The sequence below is a fragment of the Barbus barbus genome (genome assembly GCF_936440315.1).
Source record: "Barbus barbus genome assembly, chromosome: 9".
NCBI lineage: Eukaryota > Metazoa > Chordata > Actinopteri > Cypriniformes > Cyprinidae > Barbus > Barbus barbus.
In genome coordinates, this window is record NC_136737.1 from 25270348 (window position 1) to 25295767 (window position 25420).

Here is a 25420-nt window from a genome sequence, read left to right on the forward strand (position 1 = left end):
TTAGATGTTTCTTAGGATAAATCAAAATTGAATGGAGACATTCAATACGAGTATTGAGCTATAAAATTAACGTGGCTTGCTGCTTGATCGTTAGATGTTGGGAGAATTGAAAATGTTTGAGTTCTTATCGAGTTTTCTGACTTTTACTATCAAATTTTGGTATCTCCACAAACTGTATAATTTGAGATATTCTTTGCTTCGGAAACTCGAGGAAATTACTGGAATATTTTTTCTTAGAATACCTACATTTTGCAATTTATCTATTAATAATTAGAACATAAATGAGAATTATTTACATCATTCAAACATTACTGAAGAAAAAAGTATTTTCAGAAAAGGATAGAAGTTTATTCACATTAATCTAATTTCTTTTATTTCAGGAGAAATCGATGAGAAATTTTGAGTTGAGATCTCTGATGTTTGCTCGCAAACTTTGGTATCTCACCAAATCTTTGTGTGATTTGAGACTTTGCTAAATGCTGTGCTTCAGAAACTGTAGTAAAAGCTGTAGGGATCTAATTTTTTTTTTTGCAGTAAATCTCCAACCAATAGGAAACTGTCACTCATTTCATATGCAAAGAGGGTAGCCAATCACAACAGAGCTTATTTATTAATAAAAGTTTAAAGGTACAGTAGCTAAGACTTGTTTTTGGTGCCAGAAACCTTGACTACAAGTGGACTTTTTTTAGGAAAGAAAAATACAATTAACAGCCAGATACAGTATGGTCTGCAACCAATAGGAAAGTGTTACTCATTTCATATGCAAAGAGGTTAGCCAATCACAACCGCGCCTATTTACATACAAAAGAATGAACTACGATCCCATGAACCATTGTGAATTACATCAAATAAAAACAATGAAGAAAGATAAAACTATCAATTTAAAGTTCTCGACTGTGTATATATATAGAAACGATACATTTTAAGTTTATTGCAAAATATACTAAATATATTTTGAGAGCATGTGAAGACATCTCGATTAAGTCATTTGCGGTGCTTGGTGGGAGTGGGCGGAGCTCAACGCTCGTTTGGTGTGATTTGCTTGCTGCGACTCTGATTGGTGGAATTTTCTGTACAGCATCATGGGGTTTTTCATCAAGGATTCCACATTATTATTCTTTAAAAAAATAAGGTGAAATAATACAAACTGGTGGCTTAAACAAAAGCACATAACATTGATTAAGAACATTGAAGCTCACAGTAGGTATGTTTTTAAAGGTTTATAAGTTGTTTTTTGCTGCAAGAAACCTTGAGTACATGTGGACTTTTTTCCAGGAAAGAAAAGTACAATAAACTGCAGGGTATGGCTGCTTTAAAATACAAATATTGTATTGAATTGAAATAATAAGTGTTCGTCAAGGCCCCAGTGATCATTAAGGCCTGTCTGGGGCACCCCTTCTATTCTCGCTTTGGTGGTTTCCTGTAACAGCACTTGTATTCATGGAATGCGCCATTATGAATGTTGAAGGGGTGAAGGGGGGAGGGCTGCGGGACGAGCGTGCAGTGAACCGTCACATTAGCGTGTGCGGCCTTGACTGGCAGGGCGTGTATTTGAGTAGTGTGTCAAACACGGAAGAAGAGAGAGAGTGAAAGAGAGAAACAGACCAATGCAAATAGCAGCGCTCTGCCTTGACCTCGAATGCCTCCCTGCATACAGATGCTTTGAATGAATCCTGAGTTTGTGTTCATATTCAAACCCTCCCAGCGTGAGGGCAGGTGCTCCTTCATATCGGTGCGAGAGCACGTATCGATCTCAAGCTGTGCTCTGAAATGCACTTAAATCTTGTACATTTGGGATAGTAGCTCACAACATGTGGTCAATATCCCATGTTACATTTATGTAAGGACACATGAGGCAATCTGCTTCTGATGTTTAGACATGCTTACTGTGCCATGATAATATTTGCCTTAGAAAGTAATACTATGGACAGTGTCATGGTATGTATTTGCATGAACAAGAATATTCCGATATTAATAAGAATTTGTTTATATTCTGATTATGCAAGTGTCATGTGAATGCATTAACTTGATTGCTATAATCAGATTAAACTAATATTCTGGTTCCTATAATCTGAATAACACAGCTGCCTTATTCTTGTTTTAATGAGAATTGTGGGCCATGCAAACACCTTATTCAGAAAATCCATCATAAAAGATGATTATATAAATGGATGCATGTCCAAAAAAAGATAATCCAGGTGATATGAAATATACATAACAAAAACTTGACGAAGAATGCATATTTGGAGCAGGATGAGAAGATTTCGAGGGCAAAAAAGGTCCATTGTAGTGATACTGTAGTGTACCGTTCACGCAGAAGTCACTTTCAAACCATGCAGCTTTCTGTTGGTCAACAGGGCTAATCTGTGGCTAAATCTTTTGCATAATCACCCATCACATGTATTTGTGTTGAAATGGCTTGATTTCGTCCACAAAAATTCGTAAAGCAATGGTAAATGTTACCACAACTATTATTAAGGACATAAATTACTAGTTTATTATTTTTTTAAAGAGTTATTCATCCCGAAACAATGGTACATGTTTTTTTGACAGTTGGACATTTTAGCCTCATTCAGACTGTCAGCCCAAATCCGATTTTGTGCATCCGGATGGAATCTGATTTGAATAACTGACTGTCCAAACAGCATATCGCATCAAGCAACTTTTCATATCCGATTTGCGCTCTTTTGTTTTTATGGAATGTGTATCGGTTTCTATGGTAATGCCGTTGCGCTGTTATGCCAACGCTAAAAACAACAGTAACAGCAATGTACAAAAACAACATTAACGTTTACACACTGCCTCCGAAACTTTCGTCCGTCATAAAAAAATTTGGATCAGGTTCAATTTTTTGTTTTCGCATCCGTAACAAGCATTTTGATAGGAAAGGATGACGAATACGAAAAAATAGAAAAACGCGCGCGAAAATTTCAGACTCAAATTTCGGTGTGCAATGGCCGGATCGGATTTCAATCGGATTTGGGCTGACAATCTGAATGAGGCTTTTGTTTGTCGCCCATTTTGATTTAGGTAAATTTATTTGATTTTTTTTAATCGTCTTAGACCGTTTGTCCGATCTTCACCAAATTTTACACAGATCATCATCAGGCCATGCTGGCAAAAAAGCTATTAAAAGCTTTTTGATAGCTCAAACCATTTTCATATAACTTATCATCAAATTTGTTGGCATGATGCCAAACTGGATCTGATAATGATACCAAAATTTGTATGTTATTTTCATCCAACACTGACCACACCAGATTAATTTTGTCACAGCGCCAAATATTGGTCAAAATCGATGAGCAATTATGTCACATTATAGGTTTCCAACCATCAATAAAAGTCTTTAATTACAATTTTTTTCAGTTGGTCTGATGCTCCCTGCAATGCTATTCACATTATTCGAATTCGTAGCTGTGAAGCGAGTAATTCTCTTTCAGAATAAAGGCTTAGCCAGAATATAGAACTCCGTTGAAAGCTCCGTGCATGTAAACACAGTCACTGTGGTGCTCTATTGTAATCGACTGTGGCGTTTCTTGATAATCCATATTTTCACACACTACAGGGTGGCGAAGCATCATTTAGCATGGCTAATTAGTCTTCATTAGATGCACCATTGTATTACACATAAAGAAAAGGAGATTTACAGGTGATTTGCATTAATTAGATGGAAGATTATGTTCAAACAGAGACATTGCTACAGGTTCTTAGATATACAGGTGTAAGTAGGACATGTTCCTGGATAAACTTCTTTGGTGGTCTAGAAACAACATTTCAGGTTTGATTTCAGGGTTAGAGGTTTAGATCTGTGGTTTAGTGCTGTGGATGGATTTTAAAAAATCAGTTGGCTTTAACATTTTTCTGTAATTGATTATTGGCTCTGTGGGAACCTTAACAGTCAGCACTGGATTTTTTCATACAAGGTCAGGTTTAATTAAACCACTAGAATGAGTCCATAAAAAATTAAATTAAATGAAAAACACAGAATTTGGGAAAGTTATTAACTTATTCCAGTTTTGATTTGTGTTTGAGTAATTTCAGCTAAACAATGATTAATTCAGTTCATTAGAGCTTTTATGATTTAATACAATTTAATTAAACCATTAAAATGAGTCCAGAAAAAAAAATCAAAGAAAATGAAAAAGAAAAATGTTACTACATTTTGGGGGAAAAAAATGAATAAAACATTCATAGGGCCCTAGTTTAATGCTATTTTAGAGTTGCTTCTGTTTCTGTTGTTCCGGGACCAACAGAAGATCCAGAAACACATTCAACTTGGCAAACTCCCGGCGACCACAGGTGCGAACCAGTGTGCACCATCATCTCGCTCTCGTTCCTCTCGCTGTCTCTTCTTCTAATTGGTTGGTGGATCGCCTTGAGGGACGAGAAGAAAAACGAGACCGGCACAAGTAGCGATCGCTTTACACTAATGACATGCGTACGCCACCACCATCAGTGGACACGACTATCCAAATGACACACTGCCTAACTCCTACACAGGCCTCACCGATGCCGCTCGGCTTCGCTTTTTGGATCTCTGACCTACTTTCTCAGAGCCCCAACCGTTGATGTGCCTCCCCTTTGAAATCTTGGCCGTCTTCCGATGTTATCTGAAAACATACACCCACACCTGTAATTGAGCAGCCTCGACAAGCGCAGCTTTAATTAACCTGTCGGCAGATTTCAGAAAGCGCGACGTGGGTGAATCTGGGTGGTGTTACGGCGAGCAGATGTTCTAGGCATCATCAAGCGCTCGTTCGTCATTTGCATGCTGTGATGCCGCAGTTTTAGCACCCGTGACATCTGATGTAGCAGTTCCTCTGAGAGCCGAGAGCTTATTTCATTCACCCTGAAGCTTTAACAACACTCGCCAATCAAGTTTTAAATTATCACACATGCAGGCTAATTTTGGGGACGTTTAGAAGCTGATGGAAGTTTTTGAGTGTTAAGTAGGCTTGATTCTGATCCCTTTAGGAAATGGAGGATACAAATGAAACATTTTTCTCTCTTTTTCAAGATCAACTCTTTCACCAAACTCTTCTTTTCTAATTGTGAGACTTCCTCTGATTTCTTGCCGACATGGAGTCAATATAAAAGGATCCATAAAGAAGAAAAGAAAAATCTAGTTGTTCCATACTCAGCTTTTTTATGTATTATTATAGCATGCATAAATATTTTGCATTAGCTTTTATTTTTTAATTTTCAGTTTTAGTAATTTTATGTACTTTCTCTCTTTTTTTAATTCTATGTGAGTTTTGTTTATTTAAAATTTGTATCAATTTAGTACTTAAACTAAAAACACTTAAAATAAGAAATGATGCCTAACTGAAATGAATTGAAGTTAAAGCAGTACAATTACTACAAACGTACTACTTACTTAAAAAAAAAAGTATATAGAAATATTTTAAACAAAAACTAAAAGAAGTTACTATAAACTTACTAGTTGCCAAACATACTTTATTATTATTATTTTCAGGTTTCAGTTGAAGTTACTTTTTTATTTATAGTAATTGTATGTGTTTTTCTCGTTTCTATTAGTTTTTGTTTAACATATGTCTATATAGCTTTGATTTGAGCTTATTTGTTGTAGTAATTTTAGAGAAAAAAAAAAAAAAAAAAAAAAAAAAAAAAAAAATATATATATATATATATATATATATATATATATATATATATATATATATATATATATATATATATATATATATATATAAATAATTGTATTTAGTTGCCAATGCATCATTTTTAATTTCTTTAACTTGAAGTTTTTTCATTTAATATTTAGATTTTATCTCAGTTTACAGTTACCGAAAATTATTTAATAGTTTTAGTTAACAATAACAATGTTTGTGTGTGTAATATTTTTGCACATCTTATTTTTCAAAGTAGTTTTAAACTAACTTTCATAATTTTTCTAAAATTATCCTTGCTTCAAAAACCAGCTCTCTCATTGCTATGTGCGTGTGTTTGTGCGATTCTGGGATTGTAGAATGCATATACAATTATTATGGCTCATTTGATCCAAAACTGCTTGAGATTTGCTATCTTAGATATTTCCTACTGCTCTTTACACCATACTGCCAAAAAAAAGGTCTCAACAGAGCTTTTTTGGGGGGGTGGGGGGGTCCTCCATGTAGAGGCATGGTTGCACAAAAACCTGCAATTTCCTGTATCAAAAAGAAAGAAAATTGCCGAACTCAGCAGCACCTCTCGCTCCACTTCTGGGCCATCACCAAAAAGCGCGGTGAATGCAGCGGGAGTAATTTCAGCAAGCATTTCCACTCGTCCTCTCCTGCTTTGTAAGATTGGCTAAATTGGTGATACTGGCTTTGGTGGCCCTCATTGTCATCATTCAGCTACTGAGCCATTGTTGGATTGTGTGTCACGGTTGTTCTCACTCAACTGAACACTTTGCACGTAAGAGCAGATGGCATGGCTATTACATATCATCTTATTTACCACTGTGAGACATGTGGACTCCTGTCAAGGCAAACAGAAACTACCACGTGTTCGAATCTAGGCCAGGGTCATTTCCCAATCCCAGCCAACATTCTCCCATGTGTCCCAGTCTCTCACTGTTCAGTCGCAATGAAGGCAATAAATATGGACCTACAGTTGATGTCAAAAGTTTACATCCCCCTTTCAGAATCTGCACAATGTTAAATATTTTACCAAAATAAGAGGGATCATACAAAATGCATGTTATTGTTTATTTAGTGCTGACCTGAATAAGATATTTTACTTAAAAATGTTTACATATAGTCCACAAGAGAAAATGGTAGCACTTTATTTTAGTCCTCATGTACATACTATGTACTTATTATAGTAATAACTAGGTACTAACCCTGAACCTACCCCTAAACCTACCCCATGTAGTTACTAGGTATTACCAGAACTTTCTTAAATAGGTACACTGTAAGTACACGTACTGTAAAATAATGTGCAACCGAGAAAATAATAGTTGTATTTATAAAAATGACCACATTCAAAAGTTTACATCCCCTTGATTCTTAATACTGTGTTGTTACCTGAATGATCCACAGTTGTTCTTTTTTTGTTTGTTTGTTTAGCGATAGTTGTTCATGAGTCCCTTGTTTGTCCTGAACAGTTAAACTGCCTGCTGTTCTTCAGAAAAATCCTCCAGGTCCCACAAATTCTTTGGTTTTGCAGCATTTTTGTTTATTTGAACCATTTCCAACAATGACTATGATTTTGAGATCCATCTTTTCACACTGAGGACAACTGAGGGACTCATATTTTGCTATTACTGAAGGTTCCAACGCTCACTGATGCTCCAGAAGGAAAACAATGCATTAAGGGGGTGAAAATGTTTTGAATTTGAAGATCAGGGTAAATTTAACTTATGTTGTCTTCTGGGAAACATGTAACTATCTTCTGTAGCCTCTGAAGGATAGTACTAAATGAAAAAATACTATGATATTTAGGGAAAATAAGAAAAATGTACACATCTCCATTCTGTTCAAAAGTTTTCAGCCCCCAGCTCTTAATGCATGGTTTTTCTTTCTGGAGCATCAGTGAGCATTTGACCTCTTGTTCAGGTCAGTACTAAATAAACAATAACATGCATTTTGTATGATCTTTCATATTTTGGTAAAATAGTTAACATTTTGCAGATTCTGAAAGGGGGACGTAAACTTTTGACATCAACTGCAGTTGGCTTTTCTGCTAAATTTTAAAAGCATAATTTTGTTCCAGTGTTAAAATATTGACGTATATTTTGTGTTGTCGTTCAAGAGTGGTGAGTGGAAGGAGAGAGTCCTGCCTTCCCCCCTCCCTGCCCATTCCATTATCCGAAGAGCATCTTTCATGCGTCTCCCTGGCCCTGAATCCCACGTCAGGATGAACTGTGAGCAGGATTTTGGAGATGGAGGCATGAACGTCACTCTAACTCTCCGGCTGCTCATGCATGGCAAGGTAAACGCATACACTTATACCACAAACATTCAGTGTTTTCAGGGCAAGACAACCCTGAGAGAAGCATTTTGAAATGATACTGTGTTCTGTACCGAAACTTCTTATGAAAACTGAAGCTGGATTATTATGTTTACTATTTACCTTATGCTCAATGGTATTTTGTTAGCAATGTAGACTAGTTTGTGTGTCACAACCCATTAATACAGAGATGTTTTAAAATAATCCCTGATTTAACTTCAGCATGCAGATAGTATTGAGAAGTGATTTTGTATGCGTTATTTTGATAAATTGGATTAAAATAATGATTCTGTTTCCATCATTATTCGAAAATGTTCACTGAAGTTCCCATGTGGGATTTTACATATTAAATAAATAAATACAAATAATGTAGTTTTTGCAAAAAAATGAAAAATGTATATGGGAAAAAGTATATTTTATTTTATTTATTATTTATTTTATTTTTATCTTTAAGCATCAAAACAAATACATTACAGTTTTGCTTACATTAGAATGTGTCCCATTCATTCATTTATTTATTTTTTCTGAGCCAAAATAATGACCGTTATATATTTTACCATAAAGACACCCACTATAATGGCATTTATTGTAACAGTAGTTAATTTAACAAAAAAATAATCATCTTGTCAGGCATTAAAAGACTCTATTTAAGGATCACAGTGCAGCCACCAAAACTTCTAATTTATTGTAATTTAACATTTTTGCCACTATCTTTCAAACCACTAGGTTTTACCCATTTGTCAGCAAAAAGTTTTTAATCATTTAAAATAATACAATTTAGTATGATCACATTTTCTTCTATATATTTTAATGTGTACAGTTCAGAATAAGTATGTTGTTTCATTTTTACATACACACACACACACACACACACACACACACACATACATATATATATATATATATATATACTATTCTGAATATGATGGAATATTATTTCTCATTTTATTTTAACAAAAGTTATTTTAATCATTGAACTAGACACTGATTTCTATGTTTAAAATTACTTTTCTGAATTTAAATCAATGCGGACACCTAAATTAGGATGTCTCATCTTTGACCCATGTACAGTTAAAAAAAAAAAAAAAAAAAAAAAAATATATATATATATATATATATATATATATATATATATATATATATATAAATATTGCTTTTTATTGCTGGATTTTAATATAGTTTTGGATATATTGTAAGTAAATTGATTAAATATTCATATTTTTAACATGATAAATATCATTCTTGTGTTAATTTAGTAGAAAGCAGTGTGAGTATCATGATAATTTCCAACTAGATTCTTTGATGGCTTTTACATTTCCTATAATGTCTTGAATCTGCTTGAATTCTCTAAAGGTTGTGGATTTAATTGCCATGTCATTACAGTGTCAACATGTTCGTTGAACTGTCAGCCAGCTGCCAGTGACAGATTTCCACCCACATGCCTAGAACTCGATATTTCTCATTTGCATATTACTGCAACAGTCATGAAAAACCAATGAAAACATAATGAACCATTAATAAACCACCACATTTATATGATTTATGTGCCAATTTACCTTAATTCTCCATCAACAGATTGTGAACCAATCTTCCAATGAAGATAAACACAGAGATCATTCAAGACTTAAGTGATGCCTTTCATTTTTGGCAGCTCAAAACACATCCTTGCTGAAAACTGTTCGAGACACTTTGGTACATGATGTCACAGTACCGTAAGTGGTACATTACATCGTCCTTCAGACTTTTTCCTGCACTCTATGCAGAGTTATAACACTTCACAAATCAACCGCCACCTGTGAGAAAACAAAGGGGACGGTTTGCATATTGGTACAGCATGATTCGTATTGAAATGTACGATTTTTAGAAAAACAATCAAGCATGAAAGTTCACCTCTAAACCTAATTGTCAGTTAGTATGATCTAATTTGTACACTTTCGTAAATCTGTTTAAACAACCAATCGTACGAAAACGTACAAATGAGTACAACTTAATTTAAATAAGCCACCAATTCGCCAAAACTTTCGCCAAAGCAATTGAGCCACTTGACAATTTTAATGCCCATTTGTCAAGCATACTTTAAAGTCAACATGAAATCAACGCACATTTTTAATCAGGTTAATCAGTATATGCTACTTTAAAGAAGAAAAACATTTTGCTGTTTGATATCTAATCAAAATGAAATGCGATTTAAAAATGATCCAACATGCTCCATCTTTAACATGGTTTCACAACAAACTACCATACACTTAAAAATAAAGGTTTCAAAATGGGTTTTTCACAGTGACGCCATAGAACAGGGGTCCTCAACTGTGGACCTTGAGATCCACTTTCCTGCAGAGTTTAGCTCAAACACACCTAAATAAGCTAATCAAGGTCTTCAGGATTGCTACAGAGTTGCAGGTAGGTGTTTGTAGGTTGGAGCTAATCTCTGCCGGAAAATGGATCTTGAGGTCCAAAGTTGAGGACCCCAACCATAGAAGAAAAATGTCTGGTTCCGCAATGAACATTTCTGAGAACAGAACCACTTTTTCTTAGGCCCCATTTACACTAGTGCATTTTCGTGATCGAAAACGGAGACTTTTGAAAACAATGGCGTGGCTGCCCACATTCGCACTGCATATCCTTGACAACCGTGTAAACAATAACATCAAGCTCTTTGTTGTACCCATAGATATGTATAGCTAGATTCCCCATTCGACCGCTCCAAGCACATAGACGTGTCCTCCATCTAAATAATAGAGAATCTACCTATACATATCTATGGTTGTACCTGCATAAATGGTCATGTGACATGCGTTTTTCGGTTGTGTAGTGTAGACGAGGATCGTTTTCATTCTAAAACGCTGTTTTGAAACGAAAATGCACTAGTTTAAAAACAGGGCCTTAGAGTGAAGAACATTGAATAACCTTTTTTTCCATGAATGGAATGGAAAGGTTCCATGGGTTTTAAAGGTTCTTCATAGAACCACTGATGCCAATAAATAACCTTTGTTATTAGTTTGTATAGTAACTTTCACAATCCAGTCAAATCCCGATGGATAAAACCAAGTTTTGTTCTGAAATATTGTACTTTTTGGTCACATAAATCAAATGGGTTATGAACGCCATTTTGCGTTGACTTTAAACCCAAGATGGGACATTTAAAAGGTACCGAGTGCTTCCACAGCCTGTAGGGCCCTGATCTAATATGGTTCCACGTGATCCCCGAGTGCACAGATACTCCAGACCCAGCCTACCTCATCAAAACCCACAGATGGATGAGCGGGGAGTGAGTTTGGCAATCAATAAGCTGACATTTGCTTTGTTTCTGTTTTCACAGGAGGTCGGCAGCATCATAGGCAAGGTGAGCAAATCTCTTTGTTCCAGTTGTCCCTGCTGTTGACTTATTAGATTTGGTGGATGCGTCTTGAGATTTTTGTCACTATTGGGTTTGTTTTTTCCTCTGTATTAGATTGTTCTCACAATCTTTCTCACAGACCTTTAGGTTACAATCCAAAAGCCCAGATTAGAAACCAACAGAATGTATCACTTTACGACTTGATGTTTCCTAGCAAATGGCTTGTTAAATGCGACGAGTCGTGCATCTTATGTATTAATGATCTGGATATATTAAGCTGTTCAATTCTACAGCTAGCTCTGTTTATCCCTAGAGCGAGTGCAATTGTCTAAACATGGTACAATCTCTTGGAGAGGCCCAATGTAGATGTCACAATGATTAGTAAACAGTGTGCCAGCTACTGATGAGATGATTTTTGTGGGATTTTTTTCCTGCTTCGGCCAACTCTGGGTCCTGGAGCAACAAAACACATACACGCACAAATACACACAGTTGTTGGCATTTCCTTGGCTCCAAATAGATCTCGTGTGACACAAAGCTCTCTTCAGAACTGTCCTGCTAATAGGTCTCTGGGCCTTTGCCAGAGTTTGGCCTCAGGACAAGAGCCAGACAGATGGATACAGACCGCTCTGAGCTCCATTGCTGCAAATTCGTCTTCACGAAAACACAGTTCACTCTTTTGTCTTGCACAAAAATAATTGAAAAATGAAGACTGTTGCAGTGTCCTAAAAGTGAATCTTCAGAAGAATATCCAAACGACAAGTCAAGAACAAGTTTAGCTGCACTTCCTGTTGTAGTAATTTCATTGAATAATAAAAAACAAAGCCTAGCTGCAACAAGTAGTGCCGGAACTTACTCAACTCGAATATGTGAACACAAACGCAAACTTGATTTCATAGTGTGTTCAATTAAAACATTTTATGCCCATCACCCCCCCCCCCCAGGGGAAAAAGCAATTTCTACTGGGGGGAACGTGATCGCGATTTTTGCCGAGGGGGACACAACCCCCCACCACCCCCTCCCGCCCGAAACGCGATTTACCACAAATGTTCCTTGCTACACTAACTCGATTGCATTTTTTGTTTTGGTTAAAACTGGTCTGGTCCAAACAATAAATCAAGACTAAACTTCGCTGAATTTCCTGAAGCAGGGATCTCATCAACCAATAAAAAGAAACCACTGCAACAAGTAGTGCCTGAAACATACGCAAGTATGTGAATGCAAGTTTTCCTTGCTATGCAATATACTTAATTGTATATTGTGTTCTGACACTTTTGGGAATGCAGAAAAAAAAAAAAACGCAGCTGTTTGTGCGTTTCTTGCATTGCCACAAGGGGTGCTATATCTAGCGTATATATTTTATTCTTTGATTACAGATTGACTACTATTAGGACAACGCAACAGTTTGCAGAGAATTTGGTTGAGCAAGTTTGCTTAAGTTAGTTAAACTATCTACATGATTAGCTAGCTATCTGAATCATAACATGTTGATAATTCTATCACCCCCTTAAGTTCTAGGGTTACGTGCACTTTCAGTTTGTTGGCCAGGCATTCGTGTCTGCATTTTAAATACTTGCATAGAGTACGTTTCTGTCTGTACTTCCCAGTACTGGCAATGATCCTAAATCATAGTGTAACATTGCTGTATCAAAAAGAAATAGTTAAAAAGCCTTCGTCCTTTTGATGCATTAATTTAAGCCACAGTTAGATTTTTCATCAAGCTAATTTGAATATTATGTTCTCTCACCAAGGACTGAAGTCATACACAGCTGTCCCAAGGCTTTTGGGTGACATTTATGGAATGATGATCATGTAATGCTCAATCACGTTCCAGTATAAGATCAGCTAAATTATGTTTTGACATCCTCTGTTGTCTTCTTTTTCCCTCTCTTGTTTTTTTCTCTGAAGCATAGTAAATGAATGAAGGCCTATGGTGTATAACTCCCCACTGTGAAATCAATAAACCAAGGCTTGGTTTCACAGACATAGATTAAACACAGTCCTAGACTAAATGGCCAGTTTTAACCAGAACTGGTGGTTCTCCATCACAAATCTCCACTGGAGATATTCATGGAGAGGGGCGGCCTAGAGTAGTCAATTACTATTCGTAATGCATCTTCGGGAGAAAGGAAAGAAGGTGAATAGTAAATTATAAGCAGTAAGAGAGCTCAGCCACAGTGGGCAATGTTTAATTTGACATAAATTAAAATGAGGCCTCGGAAGTGACTGGAAGTACAAGCATTCAATGGGCTTCATTAATAAAAACACAAGCAGAACAAATTTCTTTGTTCAAGAAACATTATTGCGTAAACTGTTGCAATGAATTGAAACTCATAATATATTTATTTTATTTTTTAATGAATGGTATGCACAGAACATTTAAACAATGAAAAAGAATTATGGAGAATCAGTAAATTATAAATAATGTATTGCTATTGTGTGAATATGTATATGTGAATATTGTTGTGTATGAATGGCATGCACGGAAACAAATTTTTCTTTGTTGTATTCATAGTTAAGTTTTTTGGTAGTCAAAATTTTTTACAATTCTGAATTTATCTGACAAAAAAATAGTAATAAAATTACAAAAAGCTTGAAGTTTGATATTAATATAACTGGGATGCTATTATAGGTTTTATTAATAGATTTATATGAGTAATTATAATAAATCATTCTAGTAATTTAGTTGTTTTTGTAATTTTAGTTTAGTTTTTTAACATCTCTATATATTTATATATAGTATATATCATTTTTATATAGGTTTTTTTATTTCAGTTTTATTTTGAGTAATTTTAGTAGATCAAGTTAATTTAAAAGAATATGAAAAAAAGGTTTTTCTCGCAACAAGCTGAAATTAAATAGTTTTTACGCATTTTGTTTCAGTTAATGTTGATTTTATTTCAAATAACATTTAGTTAGTTAACTATAATATCCCAACATTGTCATTGATGAATAACAAAACCCCAAAACATTTTTGTCAGTCATTAAATGATTTAGTTAAATATTTTCATTGGCTGAATGATCAACACACAAGTATGACATATTTTGACAAAATCCAAAGTTCTGTCATGAAACTCTAGATGGTGCATTCCAATAGATCTAACTCAATCTAACATAATGACATGATCACATGGTGCAGCTGATTGGTTCTTTTCGTATCAGCAGCCAATGAGCTGGCTTCTCAACATTCAAATACTTGGCTAGAGCTTGCTGCAGCAGTTGCAGCATGCTTCAGAAACCCTCCACCATCCCCAGCTCCACCTGTAGAGATCTGCTACGGGGTAATTCATGTATGCTACATATGGGGGTTATTCATATATGCTATATGTGCAGCAGCAATATTTCCCAAGCCTCCAAGAGTTGTCATGATAGAAATGTACTTCTGTTCTTTCGCAGCCTTGTTTTTGTTCAGTTATATATGAATTCAACTCTAAAAGGGACTGGTTAAGTTATATTTAGGTTATTTAATAAGCATCTGCTACATGCATCATAGTTTGATTTTTTTTTAAAGAACTTTGTGGCATACAATTTTATTCGTATTAAAGCTAGATATATGAGATGGGTAGTCTCGAAAATGTCTCATCTGAAATGTCAATTTCCCTGATAAATTAAAACCACCCAAGCCTCACTTCACCTCTGTTATGACATATCCAATCATCCTTTTAGCCCCTCTAAAGACAATGAAACTCCAGTCAAGCGTGCAAAAGCAGGTCTCGGGATCTGCAGTCATGACTATGCCGCACACGTTAGCTTCTGTGTTGGAGATAGTGAGACACTATCTGAGGCTATCTAAGTGATTCATGGATTATTGATTCCTTAGTCAGTCCAATTGCAGGGCCTTCGATTGGAAAACCTGTTCCCCTGAGGCCTATCCATGCAGATGCCATGTTGCTGTGTAGCGAAGCAGAATTGATATTAATCTGAGCTATCTGTTCAACTAGTCAAACTCACTTTATCCTCCGCTATAAGCCATTGCGAAAGACAGTCACCCTGGGAAAACAACATATCATGCAAACAAACGCTAGACAAATGCAATAAGTGTTTTATGATCTTTTTTTCTCCCCTACAGAAAGGAGAGACTGTGAAAAGGATACGAGAGGAGGTAAGCTACCTGCTACTCATAAATATGGTCTTTCTCAGCTCCAAAGCATGCATCATGCACACAGAACAGACGGTATTCCTTTGAAGCTAGTGCGGCGCTACACCACATGGATTTTTACACATAAATGTGGTTTAATGCTGGAAAAAAAAGACACTGAAACGCCCTTACATCCCACATACATCCTCAAAACAGTTGATGTCCGCCACATTAAAGATGAAAGACTGCAGAAGACATGAATATTTAAATGAAGCCTTTCATCTCAAGGGCGCATGATGCGCACGTGGTGGACTCAATTCATTAGTGTGATATGAATGAGTTGGTATTTTCAAGGTAGTTGCTAATAACAATAGATTCTGGATAAAGATTGAAGTGGGTTACCAAGGAGAAAAACCAGGAGTGGGTGAGTGTGTCCCTCTGAGAATAAATAAATATATATATTATTTTTCTGACACTGATGATCAGTAGAAATTCTTCCTTGTCTCTAGTTCTCTAGCTCGCCTGAACTTCTACCTAATGGATTTTGCTTCCTAACAACATAAAATGTCAAAAAGATTTGTGTTTTTTCAACCTAATTAATGGTTTGGGGGGGTGGCAAATGTGAACGCAAGCCTGCTCATGAGGCATTCTCTATTGCATTAGTTGGGACACCACAGGGGTCAATCCTGGGCCCGATAGAGTCATAAACAGACGAAATTGCCACTGGATGTTTTTCTGTTGTTCTGTGCTAAAGGAGCTTCAAGAAAGAGTTCTTCTTGGGGAAAAAATAAAAATCTGTCATCATGTACTACCCTGTCATACCATATCCATACGACTTTCTTGTGTGGAACTTAAAAAGAGATATTTTGAAGAATTCTCACTTGCATTTGCTCACTTGCATTTGCATGCATGATTGATAGAGAGATCAGTTTAAATGAAGCTGACAGTCAGAGCACTGCAGGACAATGAATCATGCAGCTCAGTCCAGATCTCTGCTGGAGAGATCCACACATGTGGACAGAACCCACACGATACGCACACCTAACATAAGGCCTATGCGGGTGGAACTAGTTTCCCTGAGGAGGTCAGGTAAATTTGTGTTTTACAGACGTACGTTGTGATTTGAATCCCATCCGAATCGAACATGTGTTATTATTGCACAACCTAGGTTAAAAAATATACAACAAATTGCCTACTATTTTCTTGAGCATCCTCTGAGAAATCTAATCCTGTCTGTATAGAAATGTCTTGTGGTATATCATTTTTTTTTACAATGCAGAATACCGTAACTAAAACGTTGTTGTTGTTGTTGCGGTGCCTTGTCAGCCTTCATTATGGATTAAGTTGTTTTTGCCAATTTAGAGTAAAAAAAAAACAAAACAAACGGTGATTCAAATACTGCTGGCTTCCTACCTGATGTAGAAAGAAAATACATTTTTATTCATTTATGTGCCTAAAGATGCACACACACCTCCAGCATATTTCATTTCTGAGGTTGAAATACAATAAAAAAGCAAGGCCACAACTTTCCTATGCATTTGAGCACAACTACTACTAGTGAAAATTAGTGATGGGCGGATCGATCCTAAAGTATCGATACTTTCGATACTGATGTTGTATCGAAAGGATCGATCCTCACATAAAAATATCGATTCTAAAGTGCATTTTTTTAAACCACTAATTTCATTAAGACATTCTGTGCATAAATAAGCTTTTAAGTGTTAGTCTAATTGTGTTAGAGTGATTTCTCCTGCTCGATCGGAACGCAAATGCTGAAAGACAAAACCAATCAATCACAGACAGCGTGACTCATGGCTCAGTCACAGTGTTTGTTCAAATAGAGCTAAGTTACGTTTCCCAAAAGCATCAGAAGCATAAGTAGATCTTTATAAAACATTGCCACATCATTACATTACATATCATTGTTACTATGTATAAAATTAATTCTGAAAAATGCATCACGGTTTCCACACAAATATGAAGCAGCAATAATCAGAAATGTTTCTTGAGCAGCAAATGATAATTATTTCTGAAGGATCATGTGACACTGAACACTGGAGTAATGATGCTGAAAATTCAGCTTTGATCACAAAGGCATTTTAAATTACATTTTAAAATATATTAAAATAGAAAATAGTCATTTTAATGGTTATGGTTATATTTCACAATATTGCTCTTTTTACTGTATTTTTGTTCAAATAAGTGCAACCTTGGTGAGCATGATGTTTATTTAAAAAATATTACAAAATCTTACTAACCCCAAACTTGGTTTATGTAATATTTATTTTAAATAGGCTAGTTTGTGCAAGTAAATTTATTTAAACTGGTTGTTAAAAGTTCAAAAGGATTGTGTTAGGTTCTGTAATTGCTGTTAATAAAAAAATATGCTAAAGTTTCACCTTTAGAAGTAGAGCAGCCTGGGAGCCTTTTACAAAAATTAACCATGGTTTTATTACAGTAACCACAGTTTACCACAGTATTTGTAGTAAAACTGCAGTAACCACAAATTTATCATAAAAATAATAATTTTAGTACTTATGGAACACAATGTTTATTTTTCATGAGGTACCCTCAAAGGTGCACATTTGTTATTTACCCTTAAAGCATGCATACTTGTATGGTACTAATATGCTCCCTTTTAGGGTAGGCGCACCTTTGAGGTTACTGCCCCAGTAAAGGGCTGAAATACAATTTATTTTATTTCTGAGAGTAAACAAAAAAAAAAAGCCTATGAAATGTTAAAAAAACCCCATCTAATATTAAGTGAGTATAATTACTGATTATATTTTTTGAATCATTTAAAAGATCAGTTTAGTCAAGGTATCGGTATCGGTATCGATATCGACGATACTGGGCTTAAAAATATCGGTATCGGATGGAAAATAAAATAAGTGGTATCGCCCATCACTAGTGAAAATGCATAATATTTTGTTTATTTATTCAGTTTTTCCCTCTTTCTCTTCATCAACCTTCCATCCATTTACTTTTCCTTTATTTTTTCCATCCTTACAGAGCAGTGCACGTATCAATATCTCAGAAGGCTCATGCCCGGAGAGAATCATCACCATCACGGGTGCCACAGAGTGTGTGTTTAGAGCCTTCACTATGATCACAATCAAACTTGAGGAGGTAAGTACAGGAAAACCACTCGTACATACACAAGCACGCTGAGCAATAAGCATAAAATATAATAAAAACATGCATGTTATTGCGCCGATGTTAGAGAAACAGTCCCATAAAAAAACAAACCGTCAAACTGACCTTATTATTTAAGAAAATAATGGAAAATGGATTTAAAAAAATGCTTATACCTATGAATAATTACTTAATGCTGTTAAATCTACTCAAATTTGTCACATCGTCAACAGTCTGTGCAAATAACTGATGTTTGTCAAAACTGAATGAATTACGGTCAATTTGCAGTGACAAAGTGAAAGCTTCTTAAAGAAACAGTTCACCTAAAAATTTAAATTTGCTGAAAATTTACTCACTCTCTGGCCATCCAAGATGTTGATAAGTTTGTTTCTTCATCAGATTTGGAGAAATGCAGCACTAATGAACTTGCTCACCAATGGATCCTCTGCAGTGAATGGGTGCCGTCAAAATGAGAGTCCAAACACATAATGAATACATCACAATAATCCACAAGTTATCCACACCACTTCAGTCCATCAATTAGCATCTTGTCAACTGACAAATCCATTGTTTTTAAGTTCAACCCATTGCTTCCAGAAAAAATAAGGAGACAAAAATGCACAGATCAAGAACTGTTTACAGGCGAAAACAGTCTGAAAGATTTCTAAACAAATATGTGGTGGATTTTGATGTGAGGTGACTATTTTGGCATTACGTTTTATTACGAACTTGCAATTTTTGTAAAAAAAAAAAAATATATATATATATATATATATCTAATGTCATTTCGATAATTTGACGGCACCCATTCACTGCAGAGGATCCATTGATGAGTGATGCAATGCTAAATTTCTCCAAATCTATTCGTATGAACCAACAAACTCATCTACATCTTGGATAGCCTGAGAGTGAGAATTTTCAGCAATTTTTTATTTTCATTAAAACATGTTCCTATAGTCTTATTGTGCCTTTTTTTTAATAACAGAGAACAAATTGATATACCAATTTGATGATACCAATGAATAATTACTTGAATAATTACACCAATGAATAATGCTATTCAAAACCTTTTTAAATGTATTGCATCGTCAACAGTCTGCAGATAACTGACTTGTGCAGAAGCTGAATGGTTTCCAGACGATTTGCAGAGATAAAGCTGTCAGGATGAACACCCTTTAACTTTGCATGTTTGAATTTCAGCAATTTTGAGACATGGTTTGTAAGAACAGCTGGATGAAAGAGTCGTGGGTAGTTTTTATATATCGTCAGTCGGTCCCTTCGCAGTGGGGTGCCTATCTGTTGTAGGATAACCTCAGAAATATAATTTGAGCCCCTGCACGTTACATTCCCTTGCTGATGCCAGTGAACGATTGCTGAAAAGAGACAAACAGCTCTCTGAAAAAAGTGAGACTTTTGAGGCTGATGTGTGTCATGTATTTCAAATACTTTCTCGCTTGAGAGCAACATTAACTCAACCAATGGTCTGAGGTTGGAATCTGCATTTCCGAGCAATAGCACTCTTTAGCTTAGTTAACTGGGAGGAAATGACAAAAAAAAGTTGAAAGCAAATGCATAAGCAGCCAAATGTAAATACCCAGTCATTTATAGAAACATACATACGTACGCGTCCCATGTCCGTATTTTTATTAATGGCATCAGTAGAGTTATATAACTGCCAGTCAATGAGGTGTGTATGTCTGCCTGCAGCATGTCAGCTCTACACCCACCAACTAATAATGAATCTTCTCACTCCTGCTAAATCTATTATGTATTTGATATCCTTTCATAGCAGGCAGGGTGCCATTCATTAAACATCTGTTGAATCTCCCTGTCCTCCACACAAGCCTGTTTCCGTACCCATAACTGAAGAGTCACCATAGAAACCCCTGAGGTGGTGGCGGGGTTCGTTTATGCCGAGCATATGATGAGCATTACTGGTTGAATTTTACAAGGAACTCTATTGAGGTCTGGGCCGGCTTTGATCCAGAATGTTTTTGCCTGCTCTTTCAGTCAGCTGAGAACATGGAGGACATCTAAAAGCCATGTTTCAGAGTTTCGGATGATATATGAATAGACAAAGAATTTCAGAGCATAGGGAGAAGACTGTGAAAGTCTAGACTAGAAAAGAACAGAATCTCGGTTTTTAAAGCTAAAAACTCACAAGTAATGCCATGAGACACTAAGTCTTACTCACTAACAATTCCACATGGTTTTATGTGCAAACATTTGAATGTAAAACTGAATGTTAATATTGCACAAATTCACGTTATTTCTTATTTCCATGTAATTTAGGCATTGCCAGACTTTTTTTGTTAGCAAAACCTTTCACCTAATATATTTACTTGAAGTACCCCTGAGATTTATAAATACATATTTTAATAATTAAATATCACATTTGCATGTTCACGGTTCTCTGATGTTGGTTAATGTTCACATGACATGCAGGTACACAAATGAAATATATATATATTTTTTTTAGTAAATGGTTTATTTTAATCGATGATGTTATTTTAACATTTATTTTAATTTTACATTTTTTTGATCTAATTTATTATCAGCTTTTCATTAAACCCTTGAACCCCTTGCTGTTCCAAAACTTAGTTGAGGATATCTTGATGTAATATAATGTTTAATGCACTTCATGTAATAACAACAAATGAAATATATAGTATATTTCTTACTCTTTGTATTTCATATCAATATGGTATAAGATTATCCTATTTAAATCAATTTGACAAACAAATATAAAAGTAATTAAAAAGTAGTCTAAAATGTGTAATTATTGGATTACGTTACTAACTACTATTTTTATTATTATTATTTATTTTTTTATCAGTAACAGAACCCTGTTTAAATATTAAGCATAAATATTAAAAATAATAAATATAAAACTAAATGCATTCACACCAGAAATCTGCCATGATAGAATTTTTATTATTACAAGATAATTAAATTTATGGTACATTTCACAAACATGTAATTACCAAGAAATTACAAAAAATTTAAACAAGAAATTTAAGCAGGAAAGTATTTTCTGTCAAACCTATATTATTTACATTAGAATATTTAATCTAATGCATTATCGTTTCTTAATTTGCATGTGTTGTGAGGATTTGCAGCGCATGTGCTGTCAAAATGATGATGTTTTCTTGATTTGCTGGTGTTTTTTTCTATTTGCATGTGTTTTCTGAAGTTGCAGCGCGTTGAGCTCTCTCGGCCACCGTAATATCCACATAAAACAGAAAAAAAAAAAAAAAAACATATAGAATGTTGTATTGTTGCTGTTTATTCATGGTACTAGAACAACAGAAGGCACTTGAATCTTGCTTTGCTTCAGAAATTGTTTTTGACTTCACCCGCATGTTGTCAACCCCGAGTTGTTGTTGCATATGCTTTAGATTGCAGCTTTTAAACTGCTCCTTAATTCCATCAGATCAAGAGCCTTTACAAATTGTCATAAATTCTGAGCCAGGACCCCCTTACTCAACAGCTAATATGCAAATAAGACGATCTGCTGAGAGTAATGTAAATTGATATTTTATTATCCAGGATGGTTGTTAAATGAGACGAGAGGGATGAGGGGTGAAGGCTTTGTGTGATGTCCTACATCAAGAATGAATCAGGGGAGTGGACATCCTTTAGTCACCATTATTATGAATGAGGCATATTAATATCACTCCTAATTCCACTGAGAAAAGACTGCAGAGGGCCACAAAGAGGCACTGGAATCAGAAAGAAATAGAGAATATAATTTCAGTCAGACATTTGGAAATTCTTTTCCTCAGCATCGGCAAGAAAAGATGCACAGTTTTCTTTTTTTCCACCTCCCCTTCGTTCTCTGGAGGTTTCGGGGCGAGATATTGAAAGAACACAACAACAGCATCTCCAAACCTCTAGCGCTGATAGAAATACTAAACAGAGAAGAAAAAGACTCACTAGTTCTGCTTTCCAAGACGCCAATTGAGGCGTATTCATTCGACTCACGTAGGTGAGGTCTGGGTTGATGGGCAGAGAGACAGCATATGCTATTTACATTTCAAACCCGGCAAGATTCCTGCTCCCCCCTAATTGATTGCAGCAGTGGTGGGCCATGATTCGGGCTGATATTTATTACCTGCTTTAATTAAAGAGAAAGCCTTGGAAACTACACTGGGTGAATAATGGACACTGAAGCTGATTTCTTGTAGTGGCAGGAATATGAGAGTGGAACGCTAGTTGTCCTCGATTTAAAGGGATAGCTCTAAACAATAACCGTAAGAAATTTCTGAAAAGCCAAGATGTGCTTTTTTATTAGGGTTTTGTTTTTGCACCTTGCGAATGCATGTCACCTCTTGATAGAGACAAGTGCGGATGACAGGAGGGTAAATATCGTTTAATTTGGTCATAAAAATCAATTGGTGTCTTCGACGGCGCTGCAACAGTGTTCAGTCAGCTATAACCTTTTGATAGTGGGGAACATCGATCTGCAAACTCTGAATAGGGAGATTGATTAAAGTGGACATTTAATCAGATTGCAATCAAAAGCCACGAAGGGTCATTGGTGCACAATGGCATTTTCAAACCTTGGAACAAAGAAGGTACGTTAACAATCCTTGTGAATTATGAGGACATCCTTCAAAGGGGAGTCTCCAGATTAAGTCACGGCATGCCTCAAATCTTGTTGAGCAATGCTGTTCCTTGTTTACACCCAAGCCTCTGATCTCTTACATGAATCAGGTAATAAATAACCGGTGTTTTTTTTTTTTTTTTTTTACTTTTGCTCGTTTACAGCAAAATATGGAAAGAGGTGACAGCACTCATTTCGTGTTTGGAAAGGTCCGAGTTGTTGATTCCCTCTAGAAAATCCAGGTTAAGCTAGAAGTAGTAGTCTTGGTAGCATGAGGATATAATAGGGCCAATTCCCTCCGGGGGTAACCTGGGGTTCATTCACTTGCTCAAGGGTACAATAGTGATGGATCAGTGCTTGAAGGTTCAATCCTAAAACGTTCTACTTACCAGACCAGATCTTTAAGCATGGTTCCAAACAACTCTGAATCAAAATCCTTACTCTTTTGAAAGATGCCATAAAAGCCACAGCACAATTTTCAGTTAACACGTCATCCATTCTGTGTTTGGTCCTCAAGGACTTGGCTGTTCTTGTGGCGAATGGCACAGTCACCAGTAAGCCTCCAGTCACGCTGCGGCTGGTCATCCCAGCCAGCCAGTGCGGTTCCCTCATAGGCAAGGGCGGCTCCAAAATCAAAGAGATCAGAGAGGTGAGTGCTTTTCCATATTCCTATCTTTCTTTTCTCCTCCCCAGGACGTCCATGTTAGGACTGCTTGCTCCCTTGCATATTTCATGGGTTTGGATGCCAGTAAAAGCCCATTTATTTTACATTTATGGTTTCTGGGCTGTCAAGATGGTATGAGGTAATGGTGAATGGTCTGTCATGCTAAATTTGGAGTGTTTCGTAATGCTGTTGCAGGGGGTGTGGGGGGAAGGTTGTTGGAGTTGGGGGAATATCAAGTGCGTTAAGCTAATCAAAGCAAGTTAGTTCTGAAACGGGGTATGTTTGGTGTATTGTCGGGGGCTTTCAAGTTAGCAGCACCAAGTAAACAGTGCATCTCAATGTATTAGTCCTACCCTCTTGCTTCATGGGGTTTGTTTAAGCAACTCTTGGACTCAAGTGTTTTTCCACAATGGTTTTGATTATAAATGTATGTGTATTTGGTGGTTTTAACCTAGCAATACTTAAGGGGGAAATTGCTAGACATTATCTAAATCTGGCAAACAGTTTGGAGACATTTTCAAAGAGAAATATCTAATTCCAGTAAAGCTGCATTTTTGCTTTCTTTGTGCACAAAAAGTATTCTGATAGCTTTATAAAATTAAGGTTCAACCAATGATGTCACATGAACTATTTTAACAATGTCTTTACTACCTTTCTGGGCCTTGAAAATCGTAGTAGTGTTGCTGTCTATGTAGGGTCAGAAAGCTCTATTTTTCATCATAAATATCTTAATTTGTGTTACGAAGATGAACAAAGGTCGTATGGGTTTGAAACGACATGAGAGTCAGTAATTAATGACAGAATTTAAATTTTTGGATGAACTATCCCTTTAAGGTTTGGGTTAGTCTTCATTTTCCTTTACCTAGTTCAGGTGTGCCCAATCCTGCTTTTGAAGGATCAAGTTCTTACCGAACTCCAACCCTAAATAAATACACCTCAACCTAAACATGCTATTCAAGGTCTCACCTGTCAGACAGGTGTGTGGGAGCTAAACTCTGCATGAAGCTGGCTCTCCAGGAGCAGGATTGGACAGATCTGACCTATGTAAAACAGTGTACTAATGATCTGTTCTTTCTTGGTTTGGCAGAAAACAGGGGCTCAGGTACAGGTGGCAGGAGATCTTCTGCCTAACTCCACAGAGAGGGGGTGTGACGATATCTGGCAGTCAGGATGCCATCATCCAGTGTGTCAAGCTCATCTGCACTGTAATACTGGAGGTAATTTGACTCAGAGCAAATCCATTTGGCTTCATTAACACAAGCTTTTTATGCATGCATTGGCCTTGAAAAACTGTTGTGGATGACTATTGTGTGATATTCCTAATCTGCAAGACTGCAAAGGCTTCTGTGCTTCAAAGACCGCATACTGGTTTAGCTTTAGTGGCATTGATAAACGGATATGATAAATTTCTGGAGCCTAAAAATATATTTTTATTGCTTTTTGGATGTCAAATACTTTTTCCAAAGATACTTGATCTAACTAACTGCATGTTAAAAATCATTACAGTAATGATTAGTGAATGTGGTCTCTCAGCTCTCACACAGCGTGAAATGCATTTGCTATCAAATGGGTTTCTTTGCACATAAATGGTTGAGAAAAAGAGTTTGTACTTTTTATTCATTGGGATTGTGCTGAATGCGTACTGCT

General features: G+C 36.0%; 1 pseudogene across 1 annotated transcript in view; it reads left to right on the forward strand.

Moving 5' to 3' along the window:
• The window catches only part of LOC306875500 (poly(rC)-binding protein 4-like), a 90465-nt pseudogene that overhangs the window by 48975 nt on the left and 16070 nt on the right, over nt 1-25420 (forward strand). Inside the window, exons 2-7 of the transcript in view lie at nt 7756-7935; nt 11273-11296; nt 15360-15392; nt 18381-18497; nt 23627-23758; nt 24861-24990. The product of the transcript in view is annotated as a poly(rC)-binding protein 4-like (transcript). The remainder of the gene's footprint in view (nt 1-7755; nt 7936-11272; nt 11297-15359; nt 15393-18380; nt 18498-23626; nt 23759-24860; nt 24991-25420) is intronic.